This window comes from Balaenoptera borealis (genome assembly GCF_965194805.1).
Source record: "Balaenoptera borealis genome assembly, chromosome: 10".
NCBI lineage: Eukaryota > Metazoa > Chordata > Mammalia > Artiodactyla > Balaenopteridae > Balaenoptera > Balaenoptera borealis.
Genome location: NC_138874.1, coordinates 5,438,530 through 5,466,326, shown reverse-complemented (window position 1 = coordinate 5,466,326; position 27,797 = coordinate 5,438,530). Strand labels below are relative to the sequence as shown.

At 42.3% G+C, this 27,797-nt stretch overlaps 1 protein-coding gene across 5 annotated transcripts in view; it reads right to left on the bottom strand.

Moving 5' to 3' along the window:
* RASGEF1A (RasGEF domain family member 1A) overlaps nt 1-27,797 on the bottom strand; it is a 254,860-nt gene that overhangs the window by 97,747 nt on the left and 129,316 nt on the right. For 4 of the 5 annotated variants that reach the window (XM_082407468.1, XM_082407470.1, XM_082407469.1 and 1 more), the window contains one exon: nt 17,240-17,606. The gene's annotated coding sequence lies outside the window, so the exon portion shown is untranslated. Of the gene's footprint in view, nt 1-17,239; nt 17,607-21,103; nt 21,123-27,797 lie in introns of those variants that run through there. The other variant, XM_082407473.1, reaches the window with a different exon arrangement.

Sequence of the window (27,797 nt, the reverse complement as noted above, 5' to 3'; positions counted from 1 at the left end):
CACTTAGCTTATGCTAATGTATTACAATGGGCATATGATTAGGCTCAAGGTCCACTGGAAGTCAGATATTCTGCCATCTTGGACCTAGTCGGTTCTAACTAGTTTTTGTCATGTCCTATGGCTATGTCATTCTTTGAAAGGTTGTGCCCTGCCCCCTTCCCTCCTGTTTCATGATGAGAAAAGCAGAGGTCAGAAGGAGTGAGAGAGATTTGAAGATGCTACATTGCTGGCTTTGAAGATGGAAGAAGGGACTGATAGGGACAGAGTAGGATAGTTACACAAGTAGTTTTAGAAATCCCACTAGGGGATTATAGATAGAGAGGGAAACTTAGGGAATTTTGGGAGACCACTGTAATTTAATGATTGCTCGAGAAAGCTATCGGAACATCATGGAACAAAGCAGCCTTGCTTAACTATAAAGCCATCAATAAAAGCACGAGATATGCCCCAGGCCATTAAGTGAAAAAATGAGGCCTTCATCCTGCTGGTCAAGTCCAGCAAGATAATGATCCTTAGAACCAAGGACACGAATATAAGGGAAAGGTGACATTCCAAAGCAGGAGACCCTCATTATACTGAAACCTGAGATGACTTAAAGTATTTTAGTATAAGGAATTCCCTGGCGGTCCAGTAGTTATGACTCAGCACTTTCACTGCCGAAGATGCGGGTTCAATCTCCGGTCAGGGAACTAAGATCCGGCAAGCCATACAGAGTGGCCAAAAAATAAATAAATAAAAAGCCACTCTAAAAAAATTTTTTTTTTTAGTATATGTTACCACCCTCCTGCTGATTTGAATAAGCGCCACGACAGTCCTATTTTGACCTTATAGGGTCAAACACTCTCCTGCCCAATGCGAAGGAGCAGCTAGTGATGTAAGCCTGACGTCTACTCAAAGAATGAGGAAGAAGGTGGTCTTTTCCTCCTCCCCACTTTCTTTTGATTATAAAAATGTAGCAGGTGAGGGGTGATGGTGGTGGGATGAATTGGGAGATTGGGATTGACATATATACACTAATATGTATAAAATGGATGACTAATAAGAACCTGCCGTATAACAAAAAAATGTAGCCCACTTAATTCTCGGGGCAGAGCCCCCTTGCCTGCCCACTTGTATCCCTCACAAGTATATTAATAAATCTACTTCTTGCCTATTGCTTTGCTTCTCGCTGAATTCCTTCTATGCTGAGACACAAAGAACCTGAGCCTCAGTAAGTCCTGACACCAGGTGAATGATTCTGATGAAAAGACCATGAGTTCAAGTTCCAATCTGGGTTTTGGCTGGGTTCGTGCCCCAGGCTGTGGGTTCAAGTCCCAACCTGAGGTGTACAGTTTCAGGACTACAAGCCAAGGAAAGTATTGACAGACAGCCTGTAGAAGCTGTAAAAGTCTGGAAAACAGATTCTCTCCTACAGCCTCCGGACGGAACTAGTCCTGCCAACATCTTGAATTTATCCCAATGAGACTGACCTCCAGAAACTGTGTTGTTTTAAGCCACTGAGATTGTGGTAATTTATTCCAGCAGGATTTGGAAACTAATATGTAATCCTTGCCAATACTTTCTAAGTGTTGAATTCTCAATTTCTGCCAATCTGTTTTTTGTATAGTATTGTCTCATTGTAGATTTAATTTTTATTTTCCTGATGACGAATAATATCAAACATCTTTTCATCTGTCTATTAGTAATTTGAGTTTACTCTTTAGTAAAATGCCTGTTCAACATTTTTGCTCAGTTTTCTATTGATTATTCTTTTTTCTAATTGATATAGAAGCTTTCTGTATACTCTAGATATTGGTGCAATGAGAGTTAAATGTGTTACAAATTGGTGAATGTCCAACTGTTTGGACAATCTTCTCCCAAGATTGTCGTAGCTTGTATTATTACCCCCTTTGTGTTTTTTTTTAATGTATAAATTTATCTATTTATTTATTATTTATTTTTGGCTTCATTGGGTCTTCGTTGCTGCACTTGGGCTTTCTCTAGTTGCGGTGAGTGGGGGCTACGCTTCGTTGCGGTGCATGGGTTTCTCATTGCAGCGGCTTCTCTTGTTGCGGAGCACGGGCTCTAGGCACGAGGGCTTCAGTAGTTGTGGAGCACGGTCTTAGTTGCTCCGGGGCATGTGGAATCTTCCCGGGCGAGGACTCGAACCCGTGTCCCCTGCATTGGCAGGCGGATTCTTTTTTTTTTTTTTAATTATTATTTATTTATTTATTTATTTTTGGCTGCGTTGGGTCTTTGTTGCTGCATGAGGGCTTTCTCTAGTTGCGGCGAGCGGGGGCTACTCTTCATTGCGGTGCGCAGGTTTCTCATTGCGGTGGCTTCTCTTGTTGCGGAGCCCGGACTCTAGGCGTGCGGGCTTCAGTAGTTGTGGCACACAGGCTCAGTAGTTGTGGCTCACGGGCTCTAGAGTGCAGGCTCAGTAGTTGTGGCACGTGGGCTTAGTTGCTCTGCGGCATGTGGGATCTTCCTGGACCAGGGCTCGAACCCGTGTCCCCTGCATTGGCAGGCAGATTCTTAACCACTGCGCCACCAGGGAAGTCCAGCAGGCAGATTCTTAACCACTGCACCACCAGGGAAGTCCTTGTGTTATCTTTTGATGTCTTAATCTGTATAATAGAGTTCCATTTATGGCTTTCTTTTATTTTTTTTTTGAATTATACCTTATTTTTGTATACAGCAGGTTCTTATTAGTTATCCATTTTATACACATCAGTGTATACATATCAATCCCAATCTCCCAATTCATCACACCACCACCCCCGCCACTTTTCCCCCCTGGTGTCCATACGTTTGTTCTCTACATCTGTGTCTCAATTTCTGCCCTGCAAACGGTTCAACTGTGCCATTTTTCTTGGTTCCACATACATGCATTAATATATGATATTTGTTTTTCTCTTTCTGACTTACTTCACTCTGTATGACAGTCTCTAGATCCATTCACATCTCTACAAATGACTCAATTTCATTCCTTTTTATGGCTGAGTAATATTCCATCGTATATATATACTACATCTTCTTTATCCACTTGTCTGTCGATGGACATTTAGGTTGCTTCCATATCCTGGCTTTTGTAAATAGTGCTGCAATGAACATTGGGGTGCATGTGTCTCTTTGAATTATGGTTTTCTCTGGGTATATGCCCAGTAGTGGGATTGCTAGGTCATATGTTAATTCTATTTTTAGATTTTTAAGGAACCTCCATACTGTTCTCCATAGTGGCTGTATCAATTTACATTCCCACCAACAGTGCAAGAGGGTTCCCTTTTCTTGACACCCTCTCCAGCATTTGTTGTTTGTAGATTTTCTGATGATGCCCATTCTAACTGGTGTGAGGTGATACCTCATTGTAGTTTTGATTTGCATTTCTCTAATAATTAGTGATGTTGAGCAGATTTTCATTTGCTTCTTGGCCATCATGTCTTCTTTGGAGAAATGTCTATTTAGGTTTCCTGCCCATTTTTGGATTGGGTTGTTTGTTTTTTTACTACTGAGCTGCATGAGCTGTTTATATATTTTGGAGATTCATCTTTTGTCTGTTGATTTCGTTTGCAAATATTTTCTCCCATTCTGAGGGTTGTTTTTTCGTCTTGTTTGTAGTTTCCTTTGCTGTGCAAAAGATTTTAAGTTTCATTAGGTCCCATTTGTTTATTTTTGTTTTTATTTCCATTACTCAAGGAGGTGGATCAAAAAAGATCTTGCTGTGATTTATGTCAAAGAGTGTTCTTCCAATGTTTTCCTCTAAGAGTTTTACAGTGTCTGGTCTTACATTTAGGTCTCTAACCCATTTTGAGTTTATTTTTGTGTATGGTGTTAGGGAGTGTTCTAATTTCATTCTTTTACATGTAGTGTAGCTGTCCAGTTTTCCCAGCACCACTTATTGAAGAGACTGCCTTTTCTCCATTGTATATCCTTGTATGGCTTTCTTTTTTCATGGTTTGAGTTTTTCACTCTACTCCTCTCTAAATTCCCCAAGCATTCCCAAGAATTTCAAATCCTCTGGGCCTTTACCAAACCCCAGGCTGCCCTCTCTTTCTCCCCCTGTCAGATGGTGACCCTCCCTCTTTTACTTCATAGGGTAATTCAAAACCATCATCAGGAACTGTCTCAACTCTTATCCCCAAATTTACACATTTGTCTGCATCCTTCCCTCCTGTCATAATGGAGGACACCATCCCTTTTCTCTCACAGGTCATTCTCTCCTCCCCTGCCCTGGATGCCATTCCACACACCTCCTCTTCAATATTGTGCATTTAAATATACCCTCTCTCTTCTCTCTCTTTAATGTCCTCCATTTAAACATCTAACCTTTCTCATTTTCAAAAACTACCTGGAACACCCATGCCTTGTAGATTCCATCCTGCCTTCTTTTCCCATTCAGAGCCACGCTTCTTAAAAGAATTAATGGTCTCCTTCCAATCTGCCTGAACCTCTGTGGCATAAGAAATACCTATTTGGTCTTTGTTCCCAGTTCCTGACATGGAGCTCCTAAATGTCTTGGAATTTCCTGTGTGAGAGGAGTGTCTTTTCTTCTAATAAGATGACTCTTGGCAAATGCCTTAGCTTCAGGATGGGGACTAGTCACCAGAAAAACCAAACCTTGATTCAAATCCTGGAACTTTCAGCCCCATTCCCCAAGCTCCAGAAGGTGGAGGAACTGAAGATTGATTTAATAATCGATCATGCTGACATGATTAAACCTCCATAAAAACCCCTACACAATGTAATTCAGAGAGTTTTCCAGGTTGGTGAACACATTGAGGTACTGGGAGGGTGGTGAGCCTGGAGAAGTCATGCCCTCCTTTCATGCCCTACCTGTCTCTTCTATTTGGGTGTTCCTGAGCTATAGCCTCTATAATAAACCAATAAGTGTAAGTAAACTCTTTTCCTGAGTTCTATGAACTGAAACTTGGGAGGGTCATGGGAATCCAAGTTAGACAGTAGTGTGGGTAACCTGGAGACCTGACATTTGTGACCGGTGTCTGAAGTGAGGGCAGTCTTATGGGACTGAGTCTTTTTTAAAAAAAACATTCTTGCTGAAGTTGCCTGAGACCTATTTTGCCTGATGCAGCCAGAGTGATCTTTCAAACACTCAAATCTGACCAGGTCTCTCCCTTCCTTGAGAGGTAACGTTCATTTTCCATCACCTTTAGGACAGAGTCATTAATGTTAACAATTTAGAACACTTGTCTTTTTGTCTAAGAAAAAGGTGTAACATCATGAATTCTAGTAACTCCTTTTAGTGATTTGCATGTGGTAACCAGCACACCTCTCTATGATACAGAGGACTTTCATGGTTGTTCTCTGTCTCCTCACAGAGCACATTAAGATTCAACTATTTGGTATTCTAGTCCAACATGTAAGGAGTTTAGAAGTTGCCACTCTGTCCTAACAAGCAAAAAACTGAACAAGCTGAAAAATCACCACCTCTTCTTAGATTCTTCAGAGAAGTGAAATCACAGGACAAACTGCTATTCCCCAAATTGGAGAGATAGACAGGCAGATGTGGAGAATCACAAGGCAATGGAGCAGAAACCAGTGCCAGGGCAACGTAAACTGTAACTGATTAATTTCTGGAGGCCCAACATGGACAAGTCTGAGAGTTAAAAACTCCAGGGGGACCTAGTCATCAGGGGGACCCCACACCTTTGTGGGTTTTACCTCCAAGAGCTCTACCAAGTCCTCACAGTGACTATCACAGAGAAATCCCCTCAAGCTTCTGGCAGAGAAAGTGGGAAAGGAGCCATTTTGAAATATACCAGCACATTCTGTTCTTCTTGACAATGCCTGCCCTCATGAAAAACTGTTTTACCAAAACCTACTGGGATTTTATCAGAGCCTAACCTACCCAGGGAAAGGGAAATACTCAACTCCAGTCCCTTCTAGCCATCCTGTCCCACCTAAGGGGGGAAGACAACTGAGAAGTACTTGTGAAGTTCACAGACCAAGGACCAAGGTACAGGTTCATCAAAAGCCTGAGATCTAATCATAAGACTATAGAATGCTTCCCCTTCCCCCACACCTTACCACCACATTACTAAAGGCCTGTTTATCAGAGTTCCTTTCACTCAGTACATCATCTGCAGATTTCAACAAAAAATTACAAGGCATACTAAAAGGCAAAAGACATGGTTTGAAGAGACTGAACAAGTATCAGAACAAGAGTCAGATATGGTAGGGATGTTGGAATTATCAGACTGGAAATTTAAAACAAGTATAATTAACATGCTAAGTAAGTGCTCTAATGGAAAAGGTAGACAACATGCAAGAACACATCAGTAATGGAAGCAGATAGAGAGAAATTCTAAGAAAGAATCAAAAAGAAATGCTAGAGATCACAAACACTATAACAAAAATGAAGAGTGCCTTTTATGGGCTCATTAGTCGAGAGAACATGGCTGAGGAAAAAAATCTCTGAGCTTGACAGCATGACAATAGAAACTTCCAAAACTGAAAATCAAAGAGAAAAAAACAAAACAAAACACAGACCAGAACATCCAATAACTGTGGGACAACTACAAAAAGTGTAACATATGTATAATGAGATTATCAGAAGAAAAAAGAGAGAAAAAAAAAACAGAAGCAATATTTGAAGGAATAATGACTGATAATTTCCCCTAAATTAATGTCAGACACTAAACCACAGATCTGGGAAGCTCAGAGAACACTAAGGAGGATAAACACCAAAACAACAATAATAACAACCTATAATTAGGCATATCATGTTCCAACTTCAGAAAATTAAAGATGAAGAAAAAATCTTGAGAGAAGCCAGAAGGAAAAAAAAAAAAAAACTTACCTATAGAGAAGCAAACATAAGACCAACATTTGACTTCTCCTCAGAAACCATGCAAGCAAGATGAGAATGGAGGGAAATATTTAAAGTGTCTAGAACTAACCTAGACTCTGTACCCTGTGAAAATCTCCTTCAAAAGAGAAGGAGGAAAAAGACTTTCTCAGACAAACAAAAATTGAGAGAATTTCTTTCCAGTAGACCGGGCTTGCAAGAAATGTTAAAAGAAATTCTTCAGAGAGAAGGAAAATGATATAGGTCAGAAAGTCTGATCTATAAAGAAAGGAAAAACACTGGGAAATGAATAAGTGAAGGTAAAATAAAAACTTTTAGTTTCTTATTCTTTTTTTTTTTTTTTTAATGTTATTCTTGTCTGCTTACATTCTTTTTATGTATGTATGTATGTATGGCTTTGTTGGGTCTTCGTTTCTGTGCGAGGGCTTTCTCTAGCTGTGGCAAGCGGGGGCCACTCTTCATCACGGTGTGGGGGCCACTCTTCATCGCGGTGCGCGGGCCTCTCACTATCGTGGCCTCTCGTTGCCGAGCACAGGCTCCAGACGCGCAGGCTCAGTAATTGTGGCTCACGGGCCGAGTTGCTCCGCGGCATGTGGGATCTTCCCAGACCAGGGCTCGAACCCACGTCCCCTGCATTGGCAGGCAGATTCTCAACCACTGTGCCACCAGGGAAGCCCCTAGTTTCTTATTCTTAATTGATCTAACAGATAACTGTTCAAAATAATTACATATATATGCATATATATACTTATATATAAGTGAAATTAATGACAGTAATGATACAAGGGATGGGGGGAGGAATTAGAAGTATTTTATTATTATAAGGTACTTTCACTACTCATGAATCCATAGTGTTACTTTTCTTTTAATTTATTTATTTTACTTATATTTTTTTTATTTTTGGTTGCATTGTGTCTTTGCTGCTGTGCATGGGCTTTCTCTAGTTGTGGCGAGTGGGGGATTTTCTTCATTGTGGTGTGCAGGCTTCTCATTGCAGTGGCTTCTCTTGTTGTGGAGCACGGGCTCTAGGTGCTGGGGCTTCAGTAGTTGTGGCACTCGGGCTCAGTAGTTGTGGCTCGTGAGCTCTGGAGCAAGGCTCAGTAGTTGTGGCTCACAGGCTTAGTTGCTCCGCGGCACGTGGGATCTTCCCAGACCAGGGCTCGAACCCGCGTCCCTTGCATTGGCAGGCAGGCTCTTAACCACTGCGCCACCAGGGAAGCCCCATAGTGTTACTTGAAAGTGATTTTGGATTAGTTGTAAACGTATAGTAAAAATTCTAGTACAAAAAAAAGTTAAAAAATAGTACAACAAATATGTTAAACAAGGAGAGAAAATGGAATCATGAAATGCTCAATTAAAACTACAACATACAATGGAGAAAAGACAACCTCTTCAATAAGTGGTGCTGGGAAAACTGGACAGCTACATGTAAAAGAATGAAATTAGAACACTCCCTAACACCATACACAAAAATAAACTCAAGATGGATTAAAGACCTAAATGTAAGGCCAGACACTATAAAACTCTCAGAGGAAAACATAGGCAGAACACTCTATGACCTAAATCACAGCAAGATCCTTTTTGACCCACCTCCTAGAGAAATGGAAATAAAAACAAAAATAAACAAATGGGACCTAATGAAACTTAAAAGCTTTTGCACAGCAAAGGAAACCATAAAAAGAGGAAAAGACAACCCTCAGAATGGGAGAAAATATTTGCAAACGAAACAACTGACAGAGGATTAATCTCCAAAATACCCAAGCAACTCATGCAGCTCAATATCAAAAAAACAAGCAACCCAATCCAAAAATGGGCAGAAGACCTAAACTGACATTTCTCCAAAGAAGATATACAGATGGCCTACAGACACATGAAAAGATGCTCAACATCACTAATCATTAGAGAAATGCAAATCAAAACTACAATGAGGGGAGGTTCCTTAAAAAACTAAAAATAGAACTACCATACCACCCAGCAATCCCACTACTGGGCATATACCCTGAGAAAAACATAATTCAAAAAGAGTCATGTACCACAATGTTCATTGCAGCTCTATTTACAATAGCCAGGACATGGAAGCAACCTAAGTGTCCCTCAACAGATGAATGGATAAAGATGTGGCACATATATACAATGGAATATTACTCAGCCATAAAAAGAAATGAAATTGAGTTATTTGTAGTGAGGTGGATGGACCTAGAGTCTGTCATACAGAGTGAAGTAAGTCAGAAAGAGAAAAACAAATACCATATGCTAACACATATATATGGAGCCTAAAAAAAAAAATCGTTCTCATGAACCTAGGGGCAGGACAGGAATAAAGATGCAGATGTAGAGAATAGACTTGAGGACACGGGGAGGGGGAAGGGTAAGCTGGGACGAAGTGAGAGAGTGGCATTCACATATATACACTACCAAATGTAAAATAGATAGCTAGTGGGAAGCAGCTGCATGGCACAGGGAGATCAGTTCAGTGCTTTGCGACCACCTAGAGGGGTGGGATAAGGGGAGTGGGAGGGAGACGCAAGAGGGAGCGAATATGGGGATATGGGGATATATGTATGCATATAGCTGATTCAGTTTGTTATACAGCAGAAAGTAACACAACACTATAAAGCAATTATACTCCAAAAAAGATGTTTTAAAAAAAAAAGATGCATGAACCTCAATGTTCACAGCAGCATTATTTACAATTGTCAAGACATGGAAACAACCTGAGTGTCCATCAACAGATAAATGAAGTTGTGGTATATATATATATACACACACACAATTGAATATTACTCAGCCATAAAAAAGAATGAAATTTTTCCATTTGCAGCAACATGTATGGACTTTGAGGCCTTTATGCTAAGTGAAATAAGTCACACAGAGGAAGACAAATACTGTAGGATATCACTTATCTGTGGAATCTAAAAAATACAGCAAACTAGTGAAGATAACAAAAAAGAAACAGACTCACAGATATAGAGAACAAACTAGTGGTTACCAGTGGGGCAAGGGGAGGGGGGAGGGGCAATATAGGGATGGGGGAGTGGGAGGTACAAACTATTGGGTATAAGATAGTCTTAAGGATGTATTGTACAACATGGGGAATATAGCCAATATTTGCAATAACTGTAAATAGAATGTAACCTTTTAAAAGTGTATAAAAATAAAAAATTTAAAACCTTTAAAAAAAACTACAAAAGGCAGAAAAAAGTGTAAAAAGACAAAAATAGAAACAAAAAACAAGAGCAACAAATAGAAAAAAGTAACAAATATGGTAGATATTAATCCAATTATATCAATAATCACTTTAAATGTCAGTTATCTAAATATACCAATTTAAAAATAGAGATTGTCAGTGTGGATCAAAAAACAAGACCCCAACTATATGTTGTCTACATAAACCCACTTTAAATAGAGACCTGTATAGATTAAAAGTAATAGGATGAAGAAAGATACACTGTGCTAACACTTGTCAAAAGAAAGCAAGGTAGCTGTATTAATGTCAGAGAGAACCAACTTCAGAGCAAGGAAAATTATCAGTGATAAAGAGGGGGATTACATGATGATAAAAGGGTCAGTTCTCCAGGAACACATAATAAACCTTAACATGTATGGACCTAACAACAGAGCATCAAAGTACGTGATGCAAAAATTGATAAAACTGTAAGGAGAAATAGATGAATCCACTATTATAGTTGGAGACATAAACTCTCCTCTGTCAGAAATGGACAAACCCAGCAGACAGAAAATCAGTAAGGATATAGTGAACTCAACAGCACCATCGATTATCTGGGTATAATTGACATCTATCAACTACTTCATTCAACAACAGCAAAATATACATTCTTAAACTCACGTGGAACATTTACCAAGATAGACCACATTCTTGGCCATAAAACACATATTAACAAATTTTTTAAAATATAAAATATAATATCTGCTCTCAGATCACAATGGAATTAAACTAGAAATAAATGATAGAAAAATAGCTAGGAAATCCCAAAATACTTGGAGATTAAACAACACACTTCTAAGTGAGACATGGTTCAAAGAAGAAATCTCAAAATAAATTAAGAAGTATTTTTAACTAAATGAAATGAAAATACAACTAATCAAAATCTGTGGAATGCAACAAAAGCAATGCTTAAAAGGAATTTTATAGCATTGAATACCTATATTTGAAAAGAAGAAAGACCTAAAACTAACCATCTAAGCTTCCCCCTTGGGAAACTAGAAAAAGAAGCAAAAGTTAAATCCAAAGTAAGCAGAAGAAAAATAATTTAAAAATTAGAACAGAAATCAATGAAACTGAAAACAGGAAATCAACAGAGAAAATCAATGAACCCAAAAGCTAGTTCTTTGAAAATATCAATAAAATCAGTAAGTCTCTAGCCAGACTAAGAAAGGATACAAATTACTAATATCAGAAATGAAAGAGGGACATCACTACAGATCCCATGGACATTAAAAGGATAATAAAGGAAGATTATGGGCTTCCCTGGTGGCGCAGTGGTTAAGAATCTGCCTGCCAATTCAGGGGACACGGGTTCAATCCCTGGTCCAAGAAGATCCTACATGCCGTAGAGCAACTAAGCCCGTGTGCCACAACTACTGAGCCTGCACTCTAGAGCCCACAAGCCACAACTACTGAGCCCGCGTGCCACAACTACTGAAGCCCATGCGCCGCAACTACTGAAGCCCGCACGCCTAGAGCCCATGATCCACAACAAGAGAAGCCACCTCAATGAGAAGCCTGCACACTGCAATGAAGAGTAGCCCCCGCTCACCGCAACTAGAGAAAGCCTGTGTGCAGCAACGAAGACCCAATGCAGCCAAAAATAAATAAATAAAAATAAACTTATAAAAAAATAAAAAAACGAAGATTATGAACAACTCTATGCCCACAAATTTGATAACCTAGATGAAATGAACCAATTCCTTGAAAGACACAATCTGCCAAAAATCACCTGAGAAGAAATAGACAATCTGAATAGGCCCACATCTATTAAAGAACTTGAATCGATAATTTATACCCTAACAAAACAGAAAACACCAGGCCCGTATGGGTTCACTGATGAGTTCTACCAAACACTTAAGAAAGAAAGTATACCAATCTTCTACAATCTCTTCCAGAAGATAGAAGTAGAGGGATGGCTTCCTAAATCATTCTATGAGGCTAGTATTACCCTAACAGCAGGACCAGACAAAGACAGTACAAGCAAAGTTTCAACTACTTAAGAAAATATAGTCTACATGTATTTGTATCGGGTGCATGGAAACTACAACAGGTGCAAAATTCTGAAAGTAGGAAACATGTGGGGGAACTACTGTCCACCTTCTGCAGTGGGAGTTCCTGCTCTGCCCTAGCACGTGGCCTTTACCAGACATGACCAAAATCCACCTGACATTTGGTCAAGGCAGGTGCCAGACTCAGCCTTCACATTAGCTATTAGTAAAGCTGGACTTCTCTATTTTTAAATAAATAGATATAAATGAATCATCTTGCTCACCTAACACTGGAACCAATTCAGGAAGTAATATTTACCTACTAAGTACCATCCCTTTGCTGAGTCTATAATATAGATTATTGTATTTAATTCTCACAGCTCTATGAAGTTGATTCTAAGATAACCCTCACTGATGGAAGAAAATGAAGCAGAGATAACGAAGTAACTTTCCCAAGGTCACTCAGCTATTGAGGGTTAGATGAAAATCCAGATATCTCTGACCCTGATCAGAGAGACTGCTTTAACCATATTTGTAATGGCAACTACAGTTGGGGCAATATCCCCATTCTTTGCTTAGTGCAGTCATCCTTTTTATTGGACACAAATCAAGTGCAACCTTATGCTACACCTTTGCTATGATCCAAGGTTCTAGTCCCTTCTCAGGGGGAGGATGAAACCTATATGTGTCCTCAGCTGCCCTTGCCTCTAATCCCTGGATATCCATGGGTGATGTTCCTGGTTCTCTACCAGGGGTTGCTTTGGTCCTTATTTCTATTTGGTCTTGTCCCATTTTTTCCTGGAGTATCTTGAACATCTGAATTTATGATTTGGCAATGCCACACTTCTCCACCTTTTAGCATTTACGCATGCTCTTCCTATTTCTATAGTCTGTTGATGGTCATTTCAATGGAAATTTGGAAAGAAGTTAGAGCTGCATACAAATGTAGCCATCTTATCCGGAAGTCTATTCTATCAAGTACAAAAGCTAAACATTTTTCTTGCCTCTAGAGCATGATTATGGGCAAGTTCTCTGAACTGAGACATTCTTTCTCTCTCTCATCTGGGCTAAGAGCTCATACCTTAAGATATTCCACAGTACATACTTTACCAAATTAGCAGGGCCAGGAGAAGCTGGAAGGTAGAGGAAGGCTGGGTCCTTCAGATGCCCCTATGCTGAAATTTTCTGTTCACCCCACCCGGACCCATTCAAAGGCCACTGTTTACAAGGCTCTATTTAGGGTCATGGTTTTCAGTATGAATTCTGTGGGTCCCTGGTGAGTGGGAAAGAGGCTGGGTATGAGACCCCAGAATCCCCTATTCCCACTTCATCCAAGCAGCTCTGTGTGTATCTATGCTAGAAACATGGCCTGAGTCCTGGTCACACATTTATGGATGATATAAGTAGGACTGAGCCAGGTGTATCCTTGTGAGAGGGCATGGGGGCTTCTGAGGTTCAGTCCTCATCCTGAGCCAGGAAGTTCTATGGCAGAGCCAGAAGGACCCTGCCCCAGGCAATGGTGGCGAGTCCAGTCCCATCTGTATCCAAGGCTGGGATTCAATTTGTCTCCTTAAAGATGTCCAATTTCTCTCATTTCACAAAAGAATGGGGATTTTTTAAAACTACATGAAGAGGGAAAGCGTACAACATCAAATAAACACATATTTAGGACGATGGCCAAGACTGGTATCTCTCTGCCCTGGAGAGCTTCTGCCTCTGATGGGGAAGTACGTCCACTGCAGCTGCTTCTGCTCTAGACCCTGTGACCTGTTGGTCCCTGCTCTACAAGCAGCAGGCTGTGCGTGCCGTGCTACTCCTGAGGCTAAACGGGGCCTCAGCACCTTTTGAGTCTGAGAAGCCAGGAGGTGTTAGGCTTCAGGTAGCATGAAGCCTTGGAAACTTGCAACTCTGAAGCCAAATGCAGCTGTATACAAATATTTAAAAGCCCGGACTTCCCTGGTGGTGCAGTGGTTAAGAATCCGCCTGCCAATGCAAGGGACACGGGTTCGAGCCCTGGTCCGGGAAGATCCCACATGCCGCGGAGCAACTAAGCCCGCGAGCCACAACTACTGAGCCTGCGTGCCTAGAGCCCGTGCTCCGCAACAAGAGAAGCCACCGCAATGAGAAGCCTGCGCACCGCTACGAAGAGTAGCCCCCGCTCACTGCAACTAGAGAAAGCCCGCGTGCAGCAACGAAGACCCAACGCAGCCATAAATAAATAAATAAATAAATTTATTTATTTAAAAAAAAAATTTTAAAGCCCACTCGCTGTGGTAGGGATCCTTGGCACCTGGCCATAAGGAGGTGTGATGTTGGTCAGCACCACGGACAGCGCCTGAATCGGCACTTAGTAGAATTCCTGGATGTCAAGTCTGGGAAAGAAGGGCCTCCTTACAGATACCGGAAAGGGTCAGACTGAGGGTAGGGGTGTGCTCAGGTGCCCTGCAAATGCCACAAGCAGTTGACATCCCCCTTCTTGTCATCACAGCCAGAGTCATCTAGTTACACCTTCTAAAGTAGGGGGCACTGACTCACTTAGGGGCTGGGAGGCCAAACATTTGGCACAAGTGGATGCCACGAGAAGCCTGGGGACTGGACAACTTCCCTGGAGAGAGATATGCGATGTGTCCCCCAAAATGGCAAGCTCTGCCTGACCAACACAGACTGGCCTCATGGCTCCCTCCCGGCTCAGAGCACACTTTCTCTCTAGTTTGTGTGCTCATGCTGTTGACCTGGGATGCTGAGCTTTCCAAAGGCCCTCGATGTGGGAAAGGATACGCCTTTATAGATCCCCCTTTACATGGAGAAATCCTGGGAGCAGTAGGAGACACTGCAAGCGGGAGAAGGTCTCAGTGGGATGAGGCTGCCCCATGTTCCTGATGCAGGTTCCAACGTGGCTGCTGGGTCGGGGCAGAGCGCCATTCCCAGATCACTGAGTGGCACAACACTGTTCCTTCTTTGCCTTCCGAGGAGCTATCTTCTACTGACCACTTCCTATGTCCCGCAAACACTAATCTCTTTACCTATGTCCTCTCTTCTGATCGTCACAGCAACGCTGTGGGTGGGTATTGCTGCTTCTCCCATTCTGCAGACAAGAAACTGAGACTCAGAGAGGCTAAATCATGGCCAGTAACTGTGGCCAGGACTGTCACTCAGATCTGCCTCCAACCAGTGTCCCTGTTCTGTAGAGTATGACTCCAAGGGCAGAGGACTCCTGGGGCAAGGATTCTGGGGTAAAGGACACACCACAGCCAAGCCCTATAACCTTCCTTCTCTAGGTAGTCAGAGGCCATTTAGATTTGGGGGTCAGACAACAAATGGCATTGCTCTGTGCTGGGCTTACAAGGTCTCTGCTCCTGAAGCCAAGAGTCCAACAGGAAGGCCAGCCTTAATGCACAAATAGTCATACAGTGTTAACCTCCCAGCCTCCACTATTTGCCTGTTCAATGAGAGACATGACAATCATGTCTCTCTCGCACACTGCCCAGGAAGAAATTCCACTAAAAGGTGTCTGGTCCAGGGTACAGGTTCAATAGGCATGACTTCCTTCTGAGCTGCATGTGGGGGACCTGTGAACTGAGCCTGTTCCTCCTGGACACTGAGTCACCGGCAGCAGGTCTCCCGCCAGGGGTCGTGAAGGTTGAGCAGCCTCTGCACCGTGGTGGATCTGCTGTCCTGGGGGTGGAGGCTGGGATCTTCCCCGTGACCACTTCCTGGTCACTTCCCTTTCCTTCACTCTTATGCTGCTGAAGATCAGCATGGGGGCCCCCTGGCCACATGATTCTCTTCTTTGGAAGCCCAAGGTGCTTCTCAGAAAGGAGATTGCTTGAACCCACAGAGCATGGGAGTTTGGAGGGAGGGGCTGTGTCCCAAACTGACAGGTGAGGGAAGCCAGTAGGTGCACCTGCACTAGACGTGGAGAGAGCTGTGGCCCCAGAGGGCTTGAAGGTGGTCACAGCTGATTTCTGTTCCAGCTCTGCCACATACTGGCTGTTTGGACTTGGTACCCACAAGCAGCAGTTTCTACATCAGTCAAGTGAGTAAACTGAGGCTCCCTCTCCAGATAAAAGAAGAGGTAACATGTGGAAGACACCAGAAAAGTTCCCCACAGTGGCACTGATCAACAGAGGTTGACAGTGCACACACACACACACACACACACACACACACACCTCCCAAAGCCTGCTTAACTAGTCCATCGGGGCAAGCTCTCCAAGACTGGGTTTTGAATAATGCAAACATTTTGAGAGTGATAAATGCCTGGAGGCCAACAGTATTTCTCAGGAAGTGTAGCTGGTGCCCTGCCCCAGTGGTGTGTTGGGTGCCCCCGGGAAGAGCGTGTGGCTGGTCCTTGAAGAGGAAAGACATGGAGCCCTGTGGGCCGCACCTCTACTTCCCTCACCTCCCAGCCTCCTGACCTGGCACCAGTCAGAGCACCGGTGGTCTGTGGATGCCCCTTCGTCTTCCCCCTTCCCCCTTCCCCACTCCGCTCTCCACTAGAAAACGGGGAGCCACACGCGGAAGTGTCGTGTTCTGCTAATTGAGGGAGAGAGAGTTGAGTACTCTTGTCTTTCTGAAGGTTGATGTGTTTGTCAAAATCCAACTTCTGCCCCTCCTCACAGATTAAATGACTCATTTCTCATTTGGATAAAAAGCTCTAATGTAGATAAAAAGTTCCTACGTGGGTGTTTCTGTGAACAATATTTGTCTTTAATCTAAACAGATCATAACCGGATAGAAAATTTTCTCCATTCTTCTGATTTATCTGCTTTTATGTGCCAGCTTCAAGGAAGCAGACAATGGGCTCCGGGTTGGGGGGCCCATAAGCTAAAGAAGAGAAGCAGAGGGGGGATGCGTGGAAGAGGAAACAAAGGGTTTTCAAAGGGCCAGGGCTTGATCATGTTTCTGCACCCCCAAAGCACTGAGCCATGTCCAGCACATGGCAGGCTGAACGAATGAATGAGTGAATGAATGGATGGAGAAAACAGGCATAGAAGTGGGAAATTCAGGGAAGAACTTGTGTTTTCTCAGCTGGGTAAGATGGCCACTCAGGTACCCTAATGCTCACATCCCACAGGGAAAACACGCAGCTGTCGTACAGAGGAGGAGACTGAGCTGAGGGGCTGGGGGGCTTGCTCCGAGAAAATGGGAGGGACTGGGCAGAGCCCAGACCCCCCCAGCAACAGGCCCACCCCCGCCCCTCACGCAGCCGCTTACCTGGGCTTGAGTTGCTCACAGCCAGGCCCCCAGCCATTCTTCCAGGTTGGACCAGCGGGGCCTCCTCTGGTGACCTCAGGACTGGACCCACAGCTGTCCCTGTAGGGGTGGCCCACGAAGCCCTGCCCAGCAGATGAGGGCTGAGAGATGAGGTGCTCTGGGAGACGCCCTGGGCCTCATGCCAGGGCAGCAGGGTCTGTGCTCCATGGACCCACTGCAGCGGGTCCCTGGTCCTGATTTTCACACCACAACCAGCCCTCCTCAGTCAGGGCAGCAGGGCAGCTTCAGCCTTGCCTCCTATGCTCGGGGGCCGTTGTGACTGGCGTTGAATTGACCACCCCTGCTCCGCGTGTAGCACAGCTGATGTCTGGTAAAAACAAAACAAAACACGGAAAACCAAAACTGAGGCAGAGAGAACAGAAAGGGAGACAGACAGATGGAGGAAGAGAAGATTCCTTGAGAAAGAGAGGGAAAGGGACAGGAAAAGATAGAGAATAAACAGAGATAGGGGGCTTCCCTGGCGGTCCAGTGGTTGGGACCCTGCGCTTCCATTGCAGGGGACACAGGTTCGATCCCTGGTTGGGGAACTAAGATCCCGCATGCCTCGCAGCACGAAAACAAAAAAAGAATAAACAGCTATAAACATGGGGAAAGAAAGAATAAAACTGACTCCTGAAGAGGACAGCGTGTGCCTGTGTGTGTGAGCACGTGTGCGTGCATGTGTGCTGTGTGTGCGTGTCTGCTGGCGCACACACATGAGCCAGGTGTAGGGGGCATGTGTGGGAATAGTGCACGTTCACAGATGCAGCCCTAAGCCTTGCCGCTGCGGGGGAGCGTCAGTCAAATGGCCGCCATCATGGGCTTGGGCATCCGTCACGTGGGCACTGCCAGTAAGGAATTTCTAGAGATTTCAAGGGGTTGGAGCCAGGGTGGGATAGTGCTTGGCCTTTCCTGCTCCCCTGAGTTGCCATACACTCCGGCCACCCACTTGTCAGGGTCTGGGGGCTACAGACAAGCCAGTGTGGTGCAGGCACTTTCCAAACTCGCTTGCAGTGAGGCAATGGGGACAGTCTTGGACATGTAAATGCACTTTAATGCACAGGTGCTGTCTGTAATTTGCCCCATGTTCATTTACAAGATGACATTTTGAGAAAGGAATAGTACACCAATTTTACAGATGAGAGGATGAAACCTATGAGGTCAGTCTTTTAGTCCCTTGTGGCCACAAATTTATGGAATAAAAAAATATCTTTGTTAAAAAACCACATCAGTGGATGGACCTAGAGACCGTCATACCGAATGAAGTAAGTCAGACAGAGAAAGACAAATATCATATGATATCACTTATATGTGGAATCTAAAAGAAGGCTACAAATGAACTTATCTACAAAACAGAAACAGAGTTACAGATGTAGAAAATAAACTTACGGTTATGGGGGGTGGTAAGGGGGGGATAAATTAGAAGATTGGGATTGACATATACACACTACTATATATAAAATAGATAACTAATAAGGACCTACTGTACAGCACAGGGAACTCTACTCAATACTCTGTAATGGCCTATATGGGAAAAGAATCTAAAAAAGAGTGGATATATGTACATGTATAACTGATTCACTTTGCTGTACACCTGAAACTAACACAACATTGTAAATCAACTGTAATCCAATAAAAATTTTTTAAAAAACACATCAGAAGAGGACCACTGTGAAAGGTGGGTTGTGTTGGAGGTTCTGAGAGGAAAGAGACACAGAGCAGAGGGGGCCTGGGCTCCTGAGGGGTGAAGATTTGGGACACTGGGGGCAGTAAGTAGCGGGTGAGGTGTCCTCCTTCACTTGCTCCAGGACAGGGGCAGTAGGTGTGGGCACTTGGGCTTCAGAGGACAGACAGAGCCTGGGGCAATTCCCAGGAGGCCAAGTAGCCCCGGTCTAGAAACCTCCATCACTGGGACTCATGACTGACCACAAGGCTTGTCCCTTCCACTCGTGTTCCTTGGGCAAGAGGCTGTAGGAAGAACTAGAACCTTCATACAGGGGTAAAAAGGAAATGGCAAGGCAAGGATGCGCAGTCATGTGTTCCTGTGAGTTAACACACCCCAAAGGAAAACAAACACCACAAAAGAGGAAACCAGGGACTTCCCTGGTGGCGCAGTGGTTAAGAATCCACCTGCCAATGCAGGGGACACGGGTTCGAGCCCTGGTCCGGGAAGATCCCACATGCCACGAGCAAATAAGCCCATGTGCCACAACTACTGAGCCTGCGCTCTAGAGCCCGCGAGCCACAACTACTGAGTCTGAGTGTCACAACTACTGAAGCCCACGTGGCTAGAGCCTGTGCTCTGCAGCAAGAGAAGCCACTGCAAAGAGAACCCCGCGCACCGCAACAAAGAGTAGCCTCCGCTCTCCGCAATTAGAGAAAGCCCACGTGCAGCAACAAAGACCCAATGAAACCAAAAATTTATTTTTAATTTTTAAATTAAAAAAAAAAAGGAAACCAATGCATCCCGTGGAAATCAACATTCAAGGACTTAGAGTTAATTGAGTAAAGAGAGAAGACTTTAGAAAAAGTATAATTAATATCCACAGAGAGATATGACTGAATAGGAAGCCAGAAAAATATTCAGTGACAAATTTGAAGGCATCCAGATTGGAAAGGAAGAAGTAAAACTGTCTCTATTTGCAGATAACACACTCTAGGACGTAGAAAACTTTGAAGGAATACACACACACACACACACATGAACATACATGCACACAGCTGTTAGAGCTAATAAACGAGTTCATCAAGGTTGCAGGGTATACAAGATCAGTAAACAATCACTCGTATCTTTATATATCAGAAGTCTGATATATCTGAAAATAGAATTAAGAAAACAGTTCTGGGGGCTTCCCTGGTGGCGCAGTGGTTAAGAATCCGCCTGCCAATGCAGAGGACACGGGTTCGAGCCCTGGTCCAGGAAGGTCCCACATGCCATGGAGCGACTAAGCCCGTGAGCCACAACTACTGAGCCCATGTGCCACAACTACTGAAGCCCGCAAGCCTAGAGCCCGTGCTCCGCAACAAGAGAAGCCACCGCAATGAGAAGCCTGCGCACCACAATGAAGAATAGCCCCCACCCACTGCAACTAGAGAAAGCCTGCGTGCAGCAACGAAGACCCAATGTGGCCCAAAATAAATAATAAAATAAATAAATTTATAAAAAAAATAAAAAAAGAAAACAATTCTGTGTTAGTTTGCTAGAGCTGGCATAACAACATGCCACAAAACAGGTGGCTTAAATGGAAATTTTTTTGTCTCACAGTTCTGGAGGCTAGAAGTCTAAGACAAAGGTGTTGGCAAGTTTGGTTTCTTCTGAGGGCTGTGAGGGAAGGGTCTCTTCCAGGCCTCTCTCCTAGCTTCTGGTAGTTTCTAGGCTTGTCACAGCATAGCTCCAATCGTCACATGGCATCCTCTCTGTGTGCATGCCTATGTCCAAATTTCCCCTTCTTATAAGGACACAGACATACTGGATTGGGGCCCACCCTAAAGACTTCAGTTTAACTTGATTACCTCTGTAAATACCCTACCTCCAAATAAGGTCACATTCTGAGCTACTGGGGGGTTAGGCCTTCAACATATGGATTTTGAGGGGATATAATTCAACCCATAACAAATTCCATTTACAATTGCATCAAAAATAATAAAATATTTATGAATAAATTTAACAAAGACTTATACACTGAAACTTATAAACATAATTGGAAGAAATTAAAGAAGACTTAAATAAATGGAAAGTCATCCCATGTTCATGACGGGAAGACGTAATATTGTTAAGATGGCAATACTCCCCAAGTAAATCTATAGATTCAAAGCAATCCTTACCAAAATCCCAGGTGTATTCTGTGAAGAAATTCACAAGCTGACCCAAAAATTCACATGCAAATTCAAGGAAACCAGCATAGCTAAAAGAACCTTAAAAAAGAAGAACAGAGTTGGAGGACTTACACTTTCTGGTTTCAAAACTTACCACCAAGCTACAATAAACAAGACTGTGTTACTAGCATAAGGATATGCAGAGAGATCAACGAAATAGAATTGAGAGCCCAAAAATAAACCTTCACATTTATTAGCAATTGATTTTGAAAAGGTTGCCAAGACAACTCAATGGAGGAAAGAATCATCTTTTTAACAAATAGTATTGAGACAACTGAACATTTACATGCAAGAGAATGGAGTTAGATCCTACCTCACACCACGTATCAAAATTAACTGAAAATACATCTAAAACTTCAATGTAAGAGCTATATTTATATAGCTCTTAGAAGCAAACAGGTATAAATCATCATGACTTTGGATTAAACAATGGTTTCTTAGATATGACACCTAAAGCACAAGCAACCAAAGATAAATAGATAAATTAGACTCTGTCAAAATTAAAAACTTTTATATTTCAAAGACATGATTAAGAAGATTAAAGGTCAAGGCAGAAACTGGGAGAAAATATTTGTAATGTAAATATCTGCTAAAAGACTTGTATCCAGAATATGTAAAGATCTCTTACAAAGTAGCAAAAAAAATTTTTTTAACTAACTTTTAAATAGGCGAAGGATCTGAAGAGATACTTCACCAAAGAATATGTAGGAATCGTTAGTAAATGAATGAAAAGATGTTTAACATCATTAGTCATTTAGGGGTATGCAAATCAAAACCATAATGAGACATCATTTGCCAGACACTAGCATAGCTATAATAAAAAAAGACCGTCCTTACAAGCTTTTGGTGAGAATGTGGGGAAACTGGAACACTTATACATTGCTAATGAAACGTAAATGATGCAACTACTCTGGAAAAACACTTATTTTCTTAAAAAGGTAAACATAAATTTACCATATGATCCAAGCAATTCCACTCCTAGGTATGCACCTAAGATAAATGAAAATTTATCTCCATACAAAGAAGTGTATGCACATGTTTATAGCACCATTATTCATAATAGCCAAAAAGTCCATCAACTGGTGAACTGGTAAGCAAAATTAGTGTATCCATACAAAGGAATACTATTTGGCAATAAAAAGTAATGAAGTACAGATACAAGCTACAACAAAGATGAACCTTGAAAACATTATGCTAAGTGAAAGAAACCAGAAGAAAAAGGCCACATATTGTATGACTCAGTTCATATTAAATGCCCAGAAAAGGCAAATCTATAGACAGAAAGTATATTGTGATTGCCTAGGGCTGGGAGTAGAAATAGGGATTTACTGCAGATGGACATAAAGGATCTTTTTGGGGTGATGGAAATGTTCAGAATTGGATGGTCATAATAGCTATACAGCTCTGTAAATTTACTAAAAAATCATTTACACAAAATGAGTGAATTTTATGGTACATAAATTATAACTCAGTAAAGCTCTTAACCACACACACACACACACACACACACACAAATTGTTAGAGCAAATAAATGATTCAGCAAAGTTATAGGATATAAAATCAGTACACAAAAATCAGTTCTATTTCTGTATGTTCACAATAAACACACTGCAAGATAAAATTTAATTGATTTGTGATAGCATCAAAAAGAGTAAAATTCTTAGGAATAATTTTTATTTATTATTTTATTTTATTGAAGTGTAATTGATTTATTGATACAATGTCATGTTAGTTTCAGTGTATAGTACAGTGATTCAGCTATAATTTTTTTTTTTTTTTTTTTTAAATCTTGTGTTCCAAACCCCTAAATCTGGGTATGTTATCTTCTCAAATGTCTGCTCTTTCTTTTTTTTTCTTTTCTTTTAAACTTTGCGTTTATTTATTTATGGCTGTGTTGGGTCTTCGTCTCTGTGCGAGGGCTCTCTCCAGTTGCGGCAAGCGGGGGCCACTCTTCATCGTGGTGCGCGGGCCTCTCACCATCGCGGCCTCTCTTGTTGCGGAGCACAGGCTCCAGACGCGCAGGCTCAGCAACTGTGGCTCACGGGCCTAGTTGCTCCGTGGCATGTGGGATCTTCCCAGACCAGGGCTCGAACCCGTGTCCCCTGCATCAGCAGGCAGATTCTCAACCACTGCGCCACCAGGGAAGCCCCAGCTATAATTTTTTTGTCAGGTTCTTTTCCCTTATGGGTTTTTACAAAATATTGAGTATAGTTCCCTGTGCTCTACAGTAGGTCCTTGTTGGAATAATTTTAACCAAGGAGCTTAAAGATTTATACACTGAAAACTGTAAAACGTTGCTGAAATAAAGAAGACATAAATAAATGAAAAGATAACCCATGTTCATTGATCGGAAGACTTAATATTGTTAAGATGACAATAATATCCAAAACAATCTACAGATGAGCGCAATCTCTATCAAATCCCACTGGTATTTTTTACAGAAAAAAAAATCCTAAAATTTATATCGAATATCAAGGGACCCCAGAACAATCTTGAAAAAGAAGAACAAAGCTAGAGGTCTCACAGTTTCTGATTTCAAGATATATTACAAAGCTACAGTGATCAAAACAGTACAGTGTTGGCCTAAAGACAGACATTTAGACAAATGCAATAGAATAGAGAGCCCAGAAATAAACCCTCACATATGATCAAATGATTTTTGACAAGGGTGCCAAGATCATTCAATGGGGAGAGGATAATCTTTCCAAAAAAAGGTGCTAGGAAAACTGGATATTCACATGTTAACAAATAAAGTTGGAGTTTACCTAAGCCATATTAAAAAGAAAATAACTCAAAATGGATCAAGACCCAAAAATAAGAGCTGAAACTATAAAACTCTTAGAAGAAAACATAAGTGAAATCTTCATTGCATTGGATTTGGCAATTATTTTTTAGATTAGACACCAAAAGCACAGATATTGGAACTCTCATAGATTGCTGGTGGGAATGTTAAAATGGTGCAGCTGCTGTGGAAGACAGTTTGGCAGTTCCTCAAAAAGCTAAATATGGAATTACTATGACTCAACACTTCTACTCCTAGTTATACACCCCAAAGGAATTGAAAAGCAAGGACGGGAACAGATATTTATATACCAGTGTTCATAGCATTATTCACAGTAGCCAAAAGGTGAAAATAAACCAAGCATCCATTAAATGAATGGATAAACAAAGTGTATTATATACATACATGAAATAGCATTCATACAAAGAAATGAAGTTCTGATACATACTGCAACATGGATGAACCTTGAAAATAAGGTGAAATAAACGAGACACAAAAGTGCAAATATTGTATGATTCCACTATATGAGGTGTTCAGAATAAGCAAATTCTTAGAGACTGAAAATAGATTAAAGATTACCAGGGGCTGGGGAGAAGATGGGGAGTTTCTGTTTAATGGATACAGAGTTTCTGTTTGGTGTGATGAAAAGGTCTTGGGAATAGACAGTGGTGAAGTTTGTACAGCATGGTGAATGTCATTAATGCCCCTGAACTGTATACTTTAAAATGGTTAAAATGGCAAATTTTGTTATATATTTTTACCACAGTTTTAAAAAAATTCATAATGTAATAGATTAAAAACCACTGAATTGTACACTTTAAATGTGTGAACTCTGTGGAATGTGAATTATATCTCAATAAAGCTATTTTTTATTTTTAATTTATTTTAATTTTTATTTTTATTATTATTATTTTTTGGCACCCTCACATGGCTTGCAGGATCTTAGTTCCCCAACCAAGGATTGAACCTGGGCCACAGCAGTGAAAGCACCGAGTCCTAAGCACTGGACGGCCAGGCAACTCCCAATAAAGCTATTTTTTAAAACTGATGGACATATCAGAAGGTATTAAAATAGCTCTCTTATAGTAGGAGATATACAAATATCTCCTAAGAAATAAACTAAGAAGTAAATAAATAAAATGGAAAATGATAGATCAATTTTTAAAATTTCATTAAAATCCTTCTATCGACAATAGAATTGGGGTTTCCCTGGTGGTGCAGTGGTTGGGAATCCACCTGCCAATGCACGGGACATGGGTTTGAGCCCTGGTCCGGGAAGATCCCACATGCCGCGGAGCAACTAAGCCCGTGTGCCACAACTACTGAGCCTGTGTGCCACACCTACTGAAGCCCATGCGCCTATAGCCCGTGCTCCACAACAAGAGAAGCCACCGCAATGAGAAGCCTGCGCACCGCAACGAAGAGTGGCCCTCACTCTCTGCAACCAGATAAAAAGCCCACGCGCAGCAATGAAGACCCAATGCAGCCAAAATAAAATTTTAAAAAATTTTTTTTAAATTTAAAAAAACAGGGGCTTCCCTGGTGGCGCAGTGGTTGAGAATCTGCCTGCTAATTCAGGGGACATGGGTTCGAGCCCTGGTCTGGGAAGATCCCACATGCCGCGGAGCAACTAGGCCCGTGAGCCACAACTACTGAGCCTGCGCGTCTGGAGCCTGTGCTCCGCAACAAGAGAGGCCACGATAGTGAGAGGCCCGCGCACCGCGATGAAGAGTGGCCCCCGCTTGCCACTACTAGAGAAAGCCCTCGCACAGAAACGAAGACCCAACACAGCCGAAAATAAATAAATAAATAAATTAATTAATTAAAATCATTGGGAGTTACACTGATAAAAAATAATAATAATAATAGTACACTGTGCAACCTCAAGATACGAGATACATTTTTCACTCAACAGTTTGGAAAACCGGATACTATTTAGAACTGATGGGAGTGTAAATAGGAACAGCATTTTTGAGGACAATTTAACCATATCTACTAAAATTAAAGGCTGCAATCCCTTAGACCAAAACAATTTCACTTCCTACACATATGCATAAGCTGGCTAAACAAGGATGTTTATTTAGTCTTGTTTATAGTAGCGACACAAACATATAAAATAAACAACCAAATGTCTATCAGCATGGAAAAGGGTAAATAAATTATCACTATTCAGCAGTTTATAGATGAGGTCATCCTATATTCATTTAATATGGGAAGTTCTCACAAGATTTCTTGTTAAGTGGAGACAGCATATTGCAAAAGCATGAATACATGGAATATCGTTTATGTTAACTATTTGTGTTAACTCACTGATGAAACCCAAATTATGCAAAAGCAGATTAAGAAAATTCAATTTTTTTTTTTTTTGGCCGTGCCACGCAGCATGCATGATCCTAGTTCCCCGACCAGGGATCTAACCCGTGCCCCCTGCAGTGGAAGCACAGAGTCTTCACCACTGGACAGGCAGGGAAGCCCCTACACCAGTTATGACGTCATCTTTGGGGAGGGCCTTGGGCATGGTGGCAGGGAGCAGGTAGCCATGTGGGAGGATTTCTGATGCATCTGTAAGCTTCATTTTTCTAAATAACAGAACATGTACATGTATTATTTGTGCAATTAGAATATAATTAAATATAAACATAAAAGATTTGTTTTGGTTGGAGGCAAAGACCATGTGAAAGCACCTGCCAGGTCTTGGTGAGGCATAACATGGACTCCTGGGCTGCTTTCCCAGTCACAAAGGCTCCCGGGGGCAGAAAGAAGAGAAAAGAACTCAAGTCTCTGCCCAGTCGTCGGAGATACCTTGTCCCCGAGGTAGAGGATGAGTGAGTGTGTGTGTGAGAGAGAGAGGTGCTGATGGTCACTTTCTGACTCTGCGACATCAATGTCCAGGTTTTTCCACACGATGCTGTCCTCTGTGCCAGCAGGAGCCTGCATGATGTGCATTTCTGAACACAATACCCCATTAGCTTTTTCTGGATACGCCACTGATCACCGTTCTACAAGGTTTGGTGCTGGCACTTTCTAGATCTTACCAGAAGGCGTCAGCAGAACATTTCAGACACCATCCAGGACTCTCGGTCCTTCCACCCAAGGGTCCTTCAATGATTTGTTGACAGAAACATTGAGGGGGTGAGGTCATCCAGTCAAGCTACCAGGAGGGACATGTGCAGGAAGTGATATTAACCTCAGGGCTGCCACCTAGCTAACAGAAAGTTAAAACTCTTGATGGAGAGATATGACCTGATTTCTGAAAAGCTGAGGTGTACAAGTATACATTTCTGAACTGATTAAATGCACTGTTTCTCTCCCATCAACTCCATACACCCAGTGAAGTCATTAGTCTGTAGGAAATCCAGGGGGGGCGGGAAAGAGCAGGGCAGTCTTCTTGTCATCCGACACCCGCCAAATAAGGTCGATGCAGCTCCAGTCCAAGTTCACAGATGCTCAGAGAGTTTAAGTCAATTCCTCGGGGTCACAGAGTCAATAAATGGCAGTCAGGACTTGAACTCATTGCCTGTGGCTCTGAATCCACTGCTTACTCTATTCTGCTACATGTCCACGGGAGCCTTCTGGAGGAGGGGGCTTGGTGTGGGGCTGGTCCTTGACCACGCAGCATGTTCTGGCCCCTGTGAACACCTGAGGGGGTCCAGCATGGCTCTCGTTGTTCATAGAACCAGACACTGTTGGGGCCGGGCCGGGGTGGGGTGTGTTGGCCGTGATATGCTTGGCTGCTGTTTCAGCGCTGAACAGCTGGTGACCTTGCTCTTGATCTTCCTCTCCTTGGGCGAGAGTTCTGGAAAGAGCATGTTGGACTCTAGGGTCTCTGAAAGCCCTCCTAGCTCTGGAGCTCTACAACTG